Source organism: Pinus tabuliformis, chromosome 3_1, assembly GCF_031772625.1.
Source record: "Pinus tabuliformis cultivar Carrire ecotype Pingquan chromosome 3_1, CPIR1, whole genome shotgun sequence".
Classification (NCBI taxonomy): domain Eukaryota; kingdom Viridiplantae; phylum Streptophyta; class Pinopsida; order Pinales; family Pinaceae; genus Pinus; species Pinus tabuliformis.
Window position 1 is genome coordinate 108,647,276 of NC_142301.1, and position 5,436 is coordinate 108,652,711.

Here is a 5,436-nt window from a genome sequence, read left to right on the forward strand (position 1 = left end):
GGTTATCCCCGATGTTGTTGTAGCGATTTTCGAGGAATCAACATGTTGTCCACCCTAAGTGTTGTAATGTAATGTCATGTTGGCCTACCCATGGTCCGTGAACCATGGGATTGTATAAGTAGAGCAAGGCTCTAATTTGTAAAGAGAAGAAGGGAGACAGATGAATGTAATGGATGTAATGATCTAGTGGCGGATAGAGGAGAAGTCTAGGTGTCTTGGGTCGTAGTAGTAGGAAGAGGCTCTGCAGCTGAGTGCGCAGAGGCCTAGTAGAGTCCGCAGCTGAGTGCGCGCACCCCTCCAGCTGAGTGCGCAGGGTGAAGTTGAGTTTGTAACCCAAGAAGAAGAAGAAAAAAGAGAAGTTTGATTCTAAATATTGTGTATCTGGTTTTGTATGATTTTCTATGCATTTATATTGTTTTGTTTATCGCGCGCACTTATATGAATATTTAACACGGTTAATTACAATTGGGCTCATACAGATAAGTTAAGTAATTGGATATATTAGGTTAATAGTACGAAATTTAGGTAATAACAGGGATCGCACCTCGAGTAGGGCTGCGTGAAGGCAACACTACAGGCTGTGAGATACTGATAGGTGCACGTAGCGACGTGCGTGTAGGGGCAAACTGTGGACCACTGAAAGACCATCAGACATCTCTAGGGTGCAGAAACCTAGTTCTAGCACCCTCCCATACTACCTCGGGTGAGACCTCAATCAACGCTCCGCAGACTGTTGTTGAAAGGGCCAGTAGTAGGGGATTTGTTTGGCTAAATCATCTTTGAACCTGGGTCAGGCCCCTATAAGCCAACACCACGTAGGGACCCTTCTGGCAGTTGTATCGTGCGGAGATCCATGGTCAATTCTGCATTTAATACTGACCTGCTCGCTTGATTCAATCACACTTGCTTCTCCGTTGCCTGTCCCACACTCACTTGAGTTAATCCTGTTTGTACTTATAAATCTTGCAAGCCCTGTTGTACCTTACTAAGTGACTGCTAGTACAACTATTCAAAGTGGCTCATGAGATCCATCGTTGTATCCCAGACCCCATCCCCAATTTCATATAAGTCCACCTCAATGAGGACCAAAGGTGTCGTGCCCGCCAATTTGTCAGAATTTTTATTCTTGCGTTTCCATATTGAAGTCCTCTTCTTTCTCTTCTTGACAACGAAGGGGGAACCCAACTCTACGCCCCATTCTTCTTCCACCTTCATCTCTTCATCCCCCTGTGTTTTCTTGATGTCTAACTCATCAACATCAATCGTATTCTTTTCCCACGTTGATTCTTTTCCCTTGGCCACCACTTCTTTTTCCTTCACCACAGCTTCTTGCTCCCTCTCAGCAGCTTCTTTCGTCTGCGCAACCTTTTCTCGAGCAACTTTCTGTGCCTCCTTCTTCTTTTCTACATCCATGGGCTACGCTTCTTACCCTTCAGAAGTCATGTTGGTACCTGCGTCGGTATCAACAGGGGTGAGCCAATCACTTGGCCATTATCTGATGACCCCTATTATGTCTTCCTCGGCAACCAAGTATGGAAACTTGTGCCATATGCCCTGGGCATCCTTCTTTGCGTGAATGTGCAGATTGTGGAAATTTACCTTGAAATAAGTGATTTTGGTGTACTGCACATGAAAGGTGGGTGATAGCATCGACCGCTTGCTAATCATTGTTTTGATTTCTGTCTCGAACAATCCCCAAAATATCTTGGTCTCCGTTACACACGCGGGGTCTTTAGTAACCCATAGTGAAGCGACTTCGCTACCTCCAATAGGTCAGATTTCTGCTGAGGGAATTAGCTCTCTTCAAGAATCCTCCACACCACTAAAGAAATCAACAATTACAACTAGGTGTAGGGAAATTCCTTTCCCTCATCCTGGGCCTCCCTGCAATCCTCCAAAAAATCTTTACATAGATCTCAAGCCCAATTATACTGGGCCCCTTTCACACATTGCACAGCCAACGAAACGACTAGCGCCAACACTTCATTGGCGTGACATTTTCTCATGATATTATCGGCCAAGATATGCACAAAAAACTACACCGCGCCATCGGATATGGATTGAATAGAGTATCTACACGATTTTTTCACCAGACCAAACTCTCCCTTCATTTGGTCTGCCAACTTCTTCTCTTGTGACTTTCTTATGAAAGTCTCTGTAGGGTCTACTCCTTGGGATGGCAACGATGTTATTCGATGGATCTGTTATCACTCAGGTTGTCCCTTGGCTCCTTAAGGGATACGGCCGAGGTAACCACAAACCAATCTTTGGGCTGCAGGTCCTAGCCTACCTGCAGTCAGAGAGGGCTCTCTCTTTATGATTTAACTTTGTTTTGGGTTGATTTTAGGCTAGTTATGGTGTACAAATGTTTTGTTTTGATTTTGGTGGGAAGGAGATGTTTTCAAGCAGAGTTGGGATGCATAGTGTGAGAAGTTCAAACCATTGGGCATGGAGTCATGGATTAGGGCTTGCTGTTGCATTTTCTTAGTCACAAGAGGAATATAGAGCAGGATAGCTACACATAGAACAATATCAGGTTGGAATAAAGATGGAATGAAGGTCAGAGATGAAAGGCAACTAAGAATATTTCATTAGCTAACAGAGAGGGAAGGTGGATGAAAGTTTGTCTAGGAGCAGTAAAGAATTCCTAAAAAACAGTCATATGTGAAAGAAACAGCGTAAACATGATCATTTAAGTATGCATATTCATAACCATTTCAGAGGAAAACATATAGAAATAACAGGAATTGAGCATAGGGTGCAGTCAAGCAAAACCTAAGCTATTCTTTTTTCTTGCTATTTAGATGGTAACACAATTGTGCATAAACATATGAAAACTGTAAACAGAGGTAGAAAAACTTATTGAGCCATGTAGTAGCACAAGAATTCCACAGTCACTCTTTAACCATTAATAACACAACAGTCAGTTCTTCATCCAAAGCATTCCAGCAGTCTTTGATTATAGAGCTTCTCAAAAATACAACGCAAGTCCAGAATGAGGAATATCAACCAACCAACCCAAAATACGTTCTATGGGGAGGTATATATACAAAAACAAGATACAAAATATCTAGGTGATGACTCTTCAAGCAATAAATTATATCACCAACTCTTGTCAAGGAGTAAATGAAGCATTAAACACTGCAGTTAATGTTGGCTTGCTAGCTGTCTATTTTGTCAGAAAACTTTTGACTTTTTGGGCTGAATAAGTCGGCTGCCTGCTGCGCATTTAATTTGCGTTTTTTGGGCCTACTGTTGGTACGCTGCCTGTTTTTGTCTGAGTCTTCATCCTGTGTGCTCGACTTCTTATCATTTGATGAGCTGTAGCTATCATTTCAATTTTGCTTTATGCCGATTTACCTTTGACAGGTGTATCGTGCCATCTATATATGCTGAACTGTAGCTTGATCAAAAAAGAATTAATAAACAAAATCACCTGAGCAATGTCTTTATCATCCCGTTCCACCAATCCTCTGTAGGTAGCTGATGCCTTTGTATCTTTATCAGTGTTTCCTGAGCTTCTGTGCATCTATGGAAAGTGGGCTGGAATTCGAACAAGTGGTTTATCTCATGTGCAATGTAGAATAGATTTTCCAATTTAGCGAAGACACTCTGTCCTGATGGAGGCCCTGTATCTTCTGAAGTACTTAAGGAAGCGGTGATTTGGTTGGCAGCAAAATTATTCACTCTGTTGGCATAAAGGTCATGTGACAGCAGTCTTCCAGCATTGGTTAATAAACTTGGTAACCCTGTGCTATGTAATGCCATAATCTTTATCTGGAACTCATCCACCTCTGTTTGCATTTCTTGGCATTTTCTGTCCAATGCCTGCACAAAATTCCTAAGGGTTAACACCTTTTTTATTAGCAAAATAGTTTTAGTCATGTTACTGATTCCTAATGCTATCAGCTGCCCTTTGGTGCGAGTATTCAAAAATTGGATCATTCTATTTGCTTGCTTGGGCATATTTCTTAAAGATGCTCTAGCCTTTTGGTTTTCAAACTGAGCCAAGTTTATCAAATCCATTTGCTCATGAATGGTTTCAATGGATTGCCATTGGTCTGTAACGGATTGACCAATTTTGGCCCACAAAATTTTCTTGATATTTGCTAGAGTCCTATCAAAAGTGAGTTCTTTCTCCAGCTCCTTTATTCTTCTTTCCAAGGCTTTGACTTCTCTTGTCTTCTCAGCTACATCCTGCTTTGATTTGTCATATTTTCCCTCAATTGTAGCCAGCCTTTCCTTGGTTTCTCTCAATTCTGTCATTTGCAATTCTAGAGCTTCTATTTCCTTCATCATATTGTCCATTTTCAAGCTGGTGCCTTGCTCTGTAGGTGCTGAAGTAGTGGCTGAAATTGGTACTGAACTTGAAGTGCCTGCTTCTGATGTTGTAACAGTGGGAGGGACTGTTGTGGTGGCTGTGGGAGGAGCAGCTGTAAGAATCTGAGCTGTTTGAATTGGCTGAGGGGCCAACTCTCCCTGTCTTCCCTGTAATGATGCCTCCAAGGCACTCTCTGTCTCTATCAACCTTTTATGTAAGGTTGTAAGCAAAGCTACCACATCCTGCTTCTCTTTCTGTTGTGCCAGTTCTGTAGCTTGAGGATGCAATGTGGGTGACAGTCTAATTTGTCTTCTTAGGGTAGCTATGTCTTCATCCTTATTTTTAATTAAATCTTGCACACCCTTGGGATCAGAGGGATCATGTCCCAGCTTTATGATAATCTCCTCCAAGGACTTGATTCTATTCTCCTTGGCCTGTGACGAAGCTTTTTCCAACTCAAGTTGTGCAGCAGTGTTATGCAAAGAGTTTTGCAATCTGTGGGCTAACAATGTCTTATCTGCTAGAGTAGCATATACCATCTCCCCAGTCTGCTTGTGCAATTCAATCTGGTCCATCGGATGGATATCCTTGGCAAACACTTCCAGATTGGTTCTAATGTAATCAGCAGTTGATTGGGGTTGCTGAGTTGTAGGTCTGAAGTGACCAAGGGTCATTCTTCCTTCCTAGATGACATAGGCTGCCATTAGCCTTTGCTAATTGGTAGGGGCCATCCTTATTAGCTGGTTGTAAAGCTATAGTCTCACTGGTTCATTTATGGCTTTGATATCAGTGAATGCTTTTTTTATATTAGAGGGTTGTTTGCCATGTTGCCTTGTGGATGTTACTTCCACTCCCTGCTATCTCTCTTGCTCCTGCTGAAAAGACCTGGCCGATGTCTCCATGCCTATGGGAATTCTCTGTTCTGTGGGCCTCTCTGGCATTTCTTCCTCCGAAAAAGGATTTAACCTTTGTCTCTTTTCTCCTTGCTGATCTGTAGATGTCCCTCGAGGGGTCTCTTCCTACCTATCTCTCTTCTTCACTCTTTCCTCATTTAGAGGTGTCTGCAATACTGGAATTTCTGTCACATTTGTTTGTGTAGAATGGTCTTGCCCTTG